At 48.0% G+C, this 12,386-nt stretch overlaps 1 long non-coding RNA gene across 1 annotated transcript in view; it reads right to left on the bottom strand.

Annotated features, from left to right (window-relative positions):
• Positions 1–12,386, bottom strand: part of LOC142248839 (uncharacterized) — a 59,845-nt gene that overhangs the window by 28,830 nt on the left and 18,629 nt on the right. The window lies entirely within an intron of this gene.

Consider the following 12,386-nt stretch of genomic DNA (forward strand, 5'->3'; position numbering starts at 1 on the left):
CAGTGCAGTTAATGAAAAAAATATTTTGGAGCCTAAAATATTTTTTTTTAGAGCTATCGCAGAAATTGCAGGTGAAGTTTACATAGTAATGCCATGCGCATTCACCTGTCTAATGAAACTCATGCAAAAAACACCAGATCTATGGAATGGAAAGATATCAGGTGCTACATAATGAATCTGTGCAGGTCAAGGCACATTAGAAAATATACATGATATAATACCTTAATAGCAGCGGAAAAATAAGGGCAAATAATATACCATTAGCAGCATACACGTCTCTCCACCTCGACGATCGTTTCGCCTCTGGGCTTCTTTCAGGAGGCCATGCCCGTTCTCCTTAGCAGGAACATATATGCGTTTTGCAAACAGCGAGCACCTTATGTATTGATTGGAGTTATTGATCTCCGCTTCCTTGAGCTACTATATGTGCACATGAACAATTATAATGATTATTCAGGTCGAGGTACTCATATTTATAACTAGTGCCTTATTATAACGCGGGTCCCGTATGAATTATTAGCATAAAATTATCTACATATATCTGCATTCACATGCATGTGCTATGTACTGTCTAATATGCGTTTAAATATATTTATCTTGGACTCCGCGATCCTAAATTTTTGATATAGCAGCATTGACTCAATATATTATCTGCATGCATCCTTTTCCCTCATAGGAATGTGTTTGTTTGATGTTTGTGTATTTTTTGTATTTTTTCAGAAATATTATTATTAAAATATTTTTGCATGAGTTTCTTGTATCCATTGTTTTGTATAATAATCGTTTGTTGAGTAAATCAAAATAAATAAGTCTAAAAAGTGGACAGACCTGTAGACCTGATTCCCTGCTAGCTGCCTATGCGCGTTTCAGCACAGGGCCCCTGATGAAGGCCCTGTACTGAAACGCGCATAGGGAGCTGACACCATCCTAGCAGGGAATGATGTCCACAGGTCTGTCCGCGATTTAGACTTATTTATTTGCACTGTTTATTCATTGTCTGAACTTCTGAGTGGACACCTTCACAGGCTAGTCATTAGCGATTTTGATTACTTTTTGGCCACTTTATACATCTGCTTTTTGCCTGGTTGTTATACAGTTATTCTTTGATATGTTTTCTCCGGCCTGTGGATGTGCGCCATCTTGTGTGTCATCAATGTCATTACACCTTATCTTTCCTTTCTTTAATTCATAAAAATCTATATTATTATTCTTTTGAGTTTGTTTTTTAATGAGTTGGTTGTTTTTGGCTACTGGATGCAGGGACGGTTAGGCAGGGATATGCACCCAGAACTACTCGTGGTTCTGGGTGCATATTGCAACTGACAGGTTTACTTTAATGTTAAGAAAAGGTTATTTTTGGACTTTGATCTCCCTCAATTCGCTGTACTTGATCTGGTCCTGGCCTCCCTTGTCCAATGGCAGCATGCAGTCTGGAGAGGTGTATTGCCCTTGTAAAACCAACAGCACACACACACCTAAAAAAAGACCTTCATTATTATGTAACGTGGAGGGGCATGAAAGAAGAGTATTTCTCACATGACTGCGGCACTAACTGTAAAAGTCCGGATCCGCGCGGTTTCAGGGTCCGACCTGGACCCGGGAATCCGTCTCTCTCTCTGTCTCTCTCTCTCATGCACCAGGTGAATAAGTCCACACCAGGTGAAATAGGCGTGTACTATGTGATAGGCTTTGTGTCTAGGTGATGATTGCCAAACTGGTTGGGGTTTGATAATTCTGAGAAGAGGTTATCTGAAGTCATGAAGCACCAGTGAGATGAGATCCACAACAATAGTCTCTTCACTCATTGGAGACACTAGGAACAATTCTTGGAGTCCACTTTGTTCTTTATTATCTCCCAGACTCGGAACAGACAAGCATTGCTATGACCTGAGAGCTGGAGCTGTTTCTGACGCCAAAATTGACTTCTCTGCTTCCATAGAAACCAAGTAACCATGACGACTGCATAGCACAAGGATTGTAAGGATATTAAATATCTTGTGTTTTCAGTAATCTTGACAGGATTTAGTCATTTATTGTTTTTAATAATACATTCTACAAGCAGAAACATGGAATTGAAGCTTGCTGAGACCAAGAAAAATGATCGGTGGGGGCGCTGGGAGTCGGACTCCAGTCGATCAGACATTGATGACCTATCCTAAGGATAGGCCAACCTCTATAATGTGTTTCTGTAACATCTGTGTTGATTTCTGCTTCGGCCGCTAGGCGTCGCCACCCTGTTGTTGTGGCCGATGCTTGATGGCATCAATCGTATTTTATTCTTGTTGTTTTGGTTTCTTCCTGCTGTCAGCAATGGTTGGAGCTGTTCTACACTAATGAGCAAAAGGGTAACCATGATTTGAGCTTTTGACTTTCAGGGTCCATATCTCACGGTCTACTACAGCTTTCAGCATGAGACGCCCTTCATTTTACAGACCATCATCTTGGTTAGCTCGTATATAAATTTTACTTTCAACTATTCAGCATATAATTAGTTATGAAAATTCTTCTCATGGCAGTGCATTGTTACTGTTTTGCTCCTGGTATTTGAAATTTGTAGTATAGAGAGAGAAAATTAATTTTCATTCTGTTCTCACATTCCCTAATAGCTCAGTGTATAATTAGGTTGATTACTAGTGTTGAACGAGCATGTTCACCAGTTTGGTACTCGATCGAGTACCAGGGTATTCGGCTGAGTATCGTGGCTGCTTGGCTGTGTTGTCCGTGAAACAACAAGCACAAAGCACAGAGTAGCTTCACTGCATAATGTGGGCAGGCACCCCAGGGAGAGTCTTTTAATGACTCTCACTGGGGATGAAACAATGTTTTTGGATGTACAGTAGTTCAAAATAAAAAAGAAAAACTCCCCTCCTTGCCCCCAGAAATGCTCTGTTTATGGCTGACTGTATGTGGGCAGCGAGCTGAACTGCCCAAATAGTGACTTCCATTATACTCGTTACTTGAGTTGAGCACTTTCAGAGAGTCTGACCTGCTCAGCTCCAGTAACAGTCTATTGATTACCAAGTGAAAGGTCACTGGTTCGAATTGAGGAGCAGCCATGAAGATTTCCCGAGAAACTGCATAGCAGTCTCTCGGCCAACAAAATTGTCAAACTTTATCATGTGAGTCCCATGACTGCTGGAAGAATACTGACTGAAGGCTGTCCATCTATTCAAAAGCAAAATGGTGGATGTTTATTAAAAATATTGGAGTCAGCAAGTCGCTCATCACAAGGTTTATCTGTTCTGGCGCGATAAATACGGCAGTGGAGGTGGCTCATATGCTTTGTAATTGTGAGATAATGCATGTTATACAACTGGAATGGTGCCCTGAAGATATGTGAAGAAGCCAGCCAAGCACCCCAGTAGATGGGCAGAACACCAGGATACCAAATTTGAGTGTGCAGGTCAATCCACTGCCATGTCGCCTGTGCTATGTCCTTCACAATCTGCTGTCATACATTCTGCCCACAAGCTGCGATTACACAGCCACAGCAAACATCAACCACATCCACTTCCTTGTCCCAACGAAGCATCCAGTTGTCCGTGCCTGAGAGCTTCAAAAGAAAGCATTAAATACCCAGCCACGCACCCACATGCACAAAACCTAAACTCGCACACTGCCAAATTGCTAGCCGTGGAGATGTTGTCGTTTAGGCTTGGGGGAACACAGTGTTTCCATGATCTCTTAGCTGTGGCTGCCCCACGATACAGTGTTCCCAGCCACCACTATTTTGCCCATTGTGCCGTCCCCGTGTTACACAATCTCAACCATGCTCTCACCAACACCTTAACCGGGAAGGTCCGCCTAACAACAGTCGCGTGGACAGGGACGATACATACAGTGCCTTGCGAAAGTATTAGGTTCCCTTGAATTTTTCAACCTTTTCCCACATTTTAGGCTTCAAACATAAAGATAAAAAATGTTATGGTGAAAAATCAACAAGTGGGATACAATTGTGAAGTTAAACAAAATTTATTGCTTATTTTAAACTTTTTAAAAAAAATAAATAACAGCAAAGTGGGGCGTGCAATATTATTCGTCCCCTTTGCTTTCAGTGCAGCAAACTCACTCCAGAAGTTCATTGAGTATCTCTGAATGATCCAATGTTGTCCTAAATGACTGATGATGATGATAAATATAAGCCACCTGTGTGTAATCAAGTCTTCGTATAAATGCACCTGCTCTGTGATAGTCTCAGTGTTCTGTTTAAAGCGCAGATCGCATCATGAAGACCAAGGAACACAACAGGCAGGTCCGTGATACTGTTGTGGAGAAGTTTAAAGCCAGATTTGGTTACAAAAAGATTTCCAAAACTTTAAACATCCCAAGGAGCACTGTACAAGCGATCATATTGAAATGGAAGGAGTATCATACCACTGCAAATCTACCAAGACCCGGCCGTCCATCCAAACTTTCATCTCAAACAAGGAGAAGACTGACCAGAGATGCAGCCAAGAGGCCCATGATCACTCTGGATGAACTGCAGAGATCTACAGCTGAGGTGGCAGAGTCTGTCCATAGGACAACAATCAATCGTACACTGCACAAATCTAGCCTTTATGGAAGAGTGGCAAGAAGAAAGCCATTTCTCAAAGATATCCATAAAAAGTGTTGTTTAAAGTTTGCCACAAGCCACCTGGGAGACACACCAAACATGTGGAAGGAGGTGCTTTGGTCAGATGAAACCAAAATTGAACTATTTGGGCACAATGCCAAGCGATATGTTTGGCGTAAAAGCAACACAGCTCATCACCCTGAACACACCATCCCCACTATCAAACGTGGTGACAGCATCATGGTTTGGGCCTGCTTTGCTTCAGCAGGGACAGAAAGATGGTTACAATTGATGGGAAGATGGATGGAGCCAAATACAGGACCATTCTTGAAGAAAACCTGTTGGAATCTGCAAAAGACCTGAGACTGGGACAGAGATTTGACTTCCAACAAGACAATGATCCCAAACATAAAACAAAATCTACAATGGAATGGTTTACAAATAAACTTATCCAGGTGTTAGAATGGCCAAGTAATGTCCAGACCTGAATCCAATCGAGAATCTGTGGAAAGAGCTAAAAACTGCTGTTCACAAACGCTGTCATCTAACCTCAATCAACTCGAGCTATTTGCAAAGGAAGAATGGGCAAGAATTTCAGTCTCTCGATGTGCAAAACTGATAGACATATACCCCAAGTGACTTGCAGCTGTAATCGCAGCAAAAGGTGGCGCTACAAAGTATTAACTTAAAGGGAACCTGTCACCAGCTTTTTTACTATAAACCAAAAGTGTCACCTTCTGCAGCTCCTAGGCTCCATTCTATGAACATGCACCTTGTTGCTGTCCCCACTTGCAGACCGCAAAAAGAACTTTATAAAATCTCACTGTTTTGTATGTTAATGAGCTGTGTTGGCCAGATTGGCGGGCTCTATTTTGGCTCCTGTCCCTCCTTTTGGCCTTGCTAACCATCCTCCTGTCATGATTGGCACGCGCGCCTTCATACATGCTGCTGGACAAGTCTCGCACAGGCACAGTTCGCTCTGCCCATATCGCAGGCCGAGCAGAAAACAGTTTCCGTCACGCACGCCGGTGATGTATCTGTGCCCAGGAGCTGCAGAAGGTGACACTTTTGGTTTAATAGTTAAAAAACTGGTGACAGGTTCCCTTTAAAGGGGACGAATAATATTGCACACACCACATTTCAGTTATTTTTTTTAAAGTTTAAATTAAGCAATAAATTTCGTTCAACTTCACAATTGTGTCTTACATGTTGTTGATTCTTCACCATAACATTAAAATTTTTATCTTTATGTTTGAAGCCTGAAATGTGGGAAAAGGTTGAAAAATTCAAGGGAGCCGAATACTTTTGCAAGGCACTGTATCTGTCATGGCACACTGGGTTTACCTGGTGGAGACTGGGACAAAGTTGCAAACTGGAACATCACACATCCTACCGACGCCAAGAATAGAGGGCCCACCTACTATCACGTTTTCCGCCTCATCATATGCCACTTCCTTTCTCTCCTCCTCCTCCTCATTCTCTGCTGAATTATCCTCCCCATCATTGCCAAGCTGGGAGATGTGCAGCAGCAAATCGGCAAAGCAGCAACATGCTCTGCTGAAGCTGATCTGTTTAGGTCAGACACCACACACTGCAGCCGAGGTGTGGCAAGGTATAAAAAAACAGACTGATCAGTAGGTCTCCCCACTGCACCTCCAACCCGGTCTGGTTGTCTGCAATAATAGGCATACCTCCCAACTTTGAAAGAATGGAAAGAGGGCCGAAGTAACTAGTAAAGAGGGCCGCTGCAAATTTTTAGGCCACACCCATGGCCACGCCTCTAACCACGCCCAGTCAGCAATGACAATCATTGTTTTAGAAACAATAATTAAAAAAAATACAGAGATTTATTTCTAAGTAGTAAATTAAAATATAAATGCAAACTTAGCCGTGTTACATTTAAACTAGAATGTTTTAGACCACAAAATTCTGTTTTAAAGCAGATCTTTCCCCTAAATCTGCCCCATGTTCAAAACTGCAGACTTCATGACAGATCTGCTCTATTAGATAAAATATCTGTAATACTGTGCTTTTGGTTAATGGGAGGAATTAGTGAATACGGGCGACTTACTGTTCTGATTGTTCCAATTGTAGAGACACAGGGGTCAGTGGGCGCTCTCGTCTGCTGATCCAGTCGCCTTTAAAAAGACAGCAAGGCCCAGGGCTCATCCCAACTGAACGCCTGACATCCTTAATCCCTCCCTCTCCTCCTCAGCTGTGATCCGATCGCAGGATCAGATCACAGTGTAATGGCTCACGCTCATAGCACAGCAGGAGCCGAGGGTCATTAGCATATCGCATCACATGTGATATGCCAGTGTGACCTCAGCTTGGTATGTGCGCAGTGCGGAAAAGAACACACCCTCTGGCAGACTGGAGAAATGTAAACACTGTGTTTGTAAAAAAAAAAAAGCATCCAAAACGCATGTGTTTTGCATGCATTTTTGGCAGTGCGTTCCCTCGTCAATTCAGCTCTGCTACATGCCCGCGGACAGCAGACACAGACCGAGTCGCGCGATGAGAATGAACTCGGATGAACTTCACCAGACTTCATTGTCACCCCGCGGCTCTGTCTGTTGCGTCCTGGTTAGCGGTCAACCGGTGAAGGACTCACCGGTGACCGCAAATCCCCTGAGTGACTGAAGTGAGCAGTGCGATCAGCGGTGCCATCACTCAAGTTACCCGCGGCCAGCTGGAGTCCTCCATCTGAGACCGCAACTCACCTGTGATGTCATCGCTGATCGCGCTGCTCACTTCAGTCACTCGGGCAACTTGCTGTAACAGTTGGAGGATCCAGCGGTGGCCGCGGGTAACATGAGTGACGTCATTGCTGATCGTGCGGCTCACTAGAGTTGCTGCGTGGAGCTGATAGAGAGCGGTCTGGTCTGTGACCGCTCCTGTCATCTTCATGTAGCAGAGCTGGATGCGTCGCGGAACCTCATGTGGATTACGTCGGAGCTGGAGGGGTATTTGGGGATTAATAAAGTGGTGAAAAAGGGGGGGGGGGGTTTGTCTTTTATTCCAAATAAAGGATTTTTTGGATGTGTGTGTTTATTTTCTTTAACTTACAGGTTAATCATGGAAGGTATCTCAGGGAGACACCTGCCATGATTAACCTAGGACTTAGTGGCAGCTATGGACTGCCATTAACTCCTTATTACCCCGATTGCCATCGCACCAGGTCAATTCGGGATGAGCCGGGTAGAGTCCCGGGACTGGCACATCTAATGGATTCGGCAATTCCGCGCAGCTGCTGGCTGATAGTTAGGCTGGGGGGCTCCCCATAACGTGGAGCTCCCCATCCTGAGAATTCCAGCCTTCAGCCGTGTGGCTTTACCCTGGCTGGTATCAAAATTGGGGGGGGGGGGGAACCGCACGTCGTTTGTTTTAATTATTTATTTTACTCCACAATATAGACCTGCCCACCGGCAGCTGTAATTGGTTGCAGTGAGACAGCTGTTACTCAGCGTGGGGGCGTGTCTGACTGTAACCAATCATAGGTGCTGGTGGGCGGGCAAAGCAGGGAATATGAGATGGAATAATGAGCGGCCGGCATTTTCATAAGAGGAAAAGCCGCCGGAGCAGTGTGAATGCTGTGCAGCGAGACGCCAGTGAGCTGTGAGTATGAGAGAGGGGGGGAGACCGACCGACAGAGAGAGAGAGAGACCGACCGACGATAGTACAGCTAGTACACACATATATTTGAAGAAAAATTCACAAAATTCACATAAACAGACGTAAATCTACACACAGTCATACACACATCATACACACAGACACATTAGAGGTATTAATATGGGGAAGTCGGCAGCAGCCTTACTCACCTCCCCCGCTTGTCTTCGTCCAGCTCCTCCAGGGTATGTGGCTGTGCAGGCCGCACTGTGTGATGGCTGGGGGCAAATACAGCACAGGGGGCATAGACAGCACTGGGTGGACATATATGTTACTGGGGTCACCAGGGGGTATACATATTACTGGGGGTGCATAGACATCACTGAGGGCATCCATGTTACTCGGGTGGCATACACATTACTGGGGTCAGTGGGGGGCGGCATACACATTACTTGGGTCCGTGGGGGGGGCATACACATTACTAGGGGCATAAACATTACTGGGGTCAGTGGAGGGGGCATACACATTACTGGGGTCCGTGGGGGGGGCATACACATTACTAGGGGCATAAACATTACTGGGGTCAGTGGGGGGGGGGGCATACACATTAGTGGGGTCCGTGGGGGGGGGGCATACACATTACTAGGGGCATAAACATTACTGGGGTCAGTGGGGGGGCATACACATTACTAGGGCCTGTGGAGCCTACATACTGACAGTGGTGGCCTGTGGGGCATACATACTGGCCCTAGGGATGCTTAGGGCACAGGCTGAAAGACGCTCAGGGCCCAAGCTGGCAGCACTGGAGGGTGCTGAGGGCATAAGCTGGCAGCACTGCGGGGAGGGCGCAGGCTGGCAGCACTGCGGCGGGGCGCTGAGGGCACAGGCTGGCAGTACTGGGGGGGAGGGTGCTGAGCGCACAGGCTGGCAGCACTGGGGGGCACTGAGGGCACAGGATGGCAGCACTCACAGTCCCCTCTGTTTCTGCTTTTTCTATTGCAGGTACAGGGGGACCTGAGAAGACAAGTGCTGTACTCTCCCCTGCTCCCCCCTTCTGCACTCACTCTGCACTGTCCTCCTTCAGGCACACTGCTCCCTCCTCCTGCACTCACTCTGCACTGTCCTCCTGCAGGCACACTGCTCCCCCTCCTGCACTCACTCTGCACTGTCCTCCTGCACTCACTCTGCACTATCCTCCTGCACTCACTCTGCACTATCCTCCTGCACTCACTCTGCACTGTCCTCCTGCACTCACTCTGCACTGTCCTCCTGCACTCGCTCTGCACTGTCCTCCTGCACTCACTCTGCACTGTCCTCCTGCACTCACTCTGCACTATCCTCCTGCACTCACTCTGCACTATCCTCCTGCACTCACTCTGCACTATCCTCCTGCACTCACTCTGCACTGTCCTCCTGCACTCACTCTGCACTGTCCTCCTGCACTCACTCTGCACTGTCCTCCTGTACTCACTCTGCACTGTCCTCCTGCACTCACTCTGCACTGTCCTCCTGCACTCACTGTGCACTATCCTCCTGCACTCACTCTGCACTATCCTCCTGCACTCACTCTGCACTGTCCTCCTGCACTCACTCTGCACTGTCCTCCTGCACTCACTCTGCACTGTCCTCCTGCACTCACTCTGCACTATCCTCCTGCACTCACTCTGCACTATCCTCCTGCACTCACTCTGCACTCACTCTGCACTATCCTCCTGCACTCACTCTGCACTATCCTCCTGCACTCACTCTGCACTGTCCTCCTGCACTCACTCTGCACTGTCCTCCTGCACTCACTCTGCACTATCCTCCTGCACTCACTCTGCACTGTCCTCCTGCACTCACTCTGCACTGTCCTCCTGCACTCACTCTGCACTGTCCTCCTGCAGTCACTCTGCACTGTCCTCCTGCACTCACTCTGCACTGTCCTCCTGCACTCACTCTGCACTGTCCTCCTGCACTCACTCTGCACTATCCTCCTGCACTCACTCTGCTCTCCCCTCCTGCACTCACTCTGCACTATCCTCCTGCACTCACTCTGCACTATCCTCCTGCACTCACTCTGCTCTCTCCCTGCTGCTGCTCTTACCTCAGTTGCAGAACAAACGAAGCAGCCGCTGTGGAGAGCCGGTCACATGTGAGGATCCTGGGCAGAAGAGACAGGCAAAGGGGGCGTGGCCAGCATAGAGCGAGCAGCAGGAGGGGACAAGGAAGACATCCCGAGGAGTGTATGTGTCCAGCATTCAGAGAGGGCGTGGACGACAGCAAAGCGGCGTGGCCATCAGGATAGATGCCATGGAAGGCATCCAGAGATTGTGGCCGGCATCCGGAGGGGGCGTGGTCGGCAGAGTGCGGGGGCGTGGCAGCTGCCTCTCACTACACTGCGGGATTACGGAGCTCCTGGGCGTGAGAACGGGACTGGACTATAAAATCGGGGCTGTCCCGCTGTATCCGGGACGGTTGGGAGGTATGTAATAGGCGTAATCTGGTGGCAGCTTTAAAGGTCGGCAAGCTGGTACACGTGCCATGCATGGCTCACGTGCAGAGCCTAGTTGTTCAGAAATTTCTCAAAACACACCCTGTCTTGCCATACCTACTTGAGAAGGTGCGTGGTATTAGCGCCCATTTCCGCCATTCCTCTACCGCTTTTGCCTGGCTAACAGCGCTTCAACAGCGCTTGAATTTTCCAAGTCAACGACTCATGCTGTGGATAGACATGGCATTTCTGTATGGTAGATGCTCAAGTATGATCCAGTCCCATATGTAGCAAAGAGCAAATACTTGGCACTCAAATAGTTGAAGAAACTGGCATTTTATTGAGTAAGCTTGTCAACATACAGCACAGATGTTTCGGTTTAACATAGACCTTCATCAGTGTGCAGTGTAGATGGTTTTCTCAGCTTGTGAGTGAAAGTAGCACTGGTGTAATGTGAAGCCCCGCAGGTGCTGTGTCGGTGTCGGTGCATTACCTTCAGGGACTCCACGTTGCTGGATCTCCGTCACTGGTAGGAAATCTTCTTGTTTTGATCGTGACGCCACTCTCAGATTTGCGGTCAGAGGGGACCGCCACTGCAGATTAGGAGGCACCTGGGGCTGATGGTGGGTGCAGTCGGGTGTAGTAGCCTCCTGAGAGTGAGGCAAGCCCCAGGGCCCTTTGTAAAGCTGTAGTACCACAAGTCGCAGAATGACCACACACAGGCAGAGTGTCTTTCAGGGTTTTTACTCACTTCAGGTGGCAGGGTGAGTAACCCGGGCGTAGCTGGGATGAACCAGGTGGGAACCAGGTATCCTTCCGGCTGACTGTATGAGGGTGACTACAAACTCGCCTTCCTTAGCCCTTGGTGGTTTGGGGTGACCCCGACTTTGAGTCCCTATGGGGGTCACCCAGGGAAGATGCTCCAAGCCTCTCTCCCCTTCTTGTTTTGCCGTGTGCTTGTTCCCCGGGCCAGGCCACTCCAGCCTCTTGCCTCCTGTGACCTAAGGGCCCTACTTGCGGTTACGTGGCTGCGGCTTTTGTAGTGTTGTGGTGTGGGCTTTAAGAGCCCCACACCGGCAGGTTTAGCAGGGAAAGGTGAATCTATCCTCGCTTCGGGATCTGCCGCCCGGTTGGGCCTGGTGCTCTCTAGAAGTCTCCTTACTTCCCACTCCGTGCACTCTCTAGCTGAAGCTGGCTTTCAGGCAGCACTCCTAGTTGACCGTTCTCCCCCGTCTGTAGTCACTGCGCGGGCGCTGTTAGACAGCATCAGCCCCACAGGTCTGCTCCTCACTGAGCCCTCTGGAGTTCTGCTCTAACTGACTCACTGCTCCTCCTCTCCTGTTCTTGCCTACGCCACCTAGCAACCAGACTCTCCACCACACCCCTTGAGAGGAGATGGAGGCTCTACCCCCTCCACTATTCCAGTGAAGGTGAAGGCTTGCCCCCTCCTGGGATCCCCAGGGGTCCTCTCATGGGTACATGTGTGAGACCTGATCACTATGCGCCTGTGTTCCACACCCCTGTCAGCCTTCTGGATTACCTGTGTTGTACTGTCCCCAGCATGGGTGCAGTACTCAGTGGTGCCTGACCAGGTCAGGGGCGCCACATTCCCCCTTAGTTATCACCAGCACGTCCTCGGGCTGCAAGACAACATTTTAAAATGCATAAAACATTAAAACATGTAAAACATTTTTAAAACCACCAGGTATCAGACATCACCACCCTCCACCCACAAGTCCGTTAACC

This window comes from Anomaloglossus baeobatrachus, chromosome 8 (assembly GCF_048569485.1).
Source record: "Anomaloglossus baeobatrachus isolate aAnoBae1 chromosome 8, aAnoBae1.hap1, whole genome shotgun sequence".
NCBI classification, from domain to species: domain Eukaryota; kingdom Metazoa; phylum Chordata; class Amphibia; order Anura; family Aromobatidae; genus Anomaloglossus; species Anomaloglossus baeobatrachus.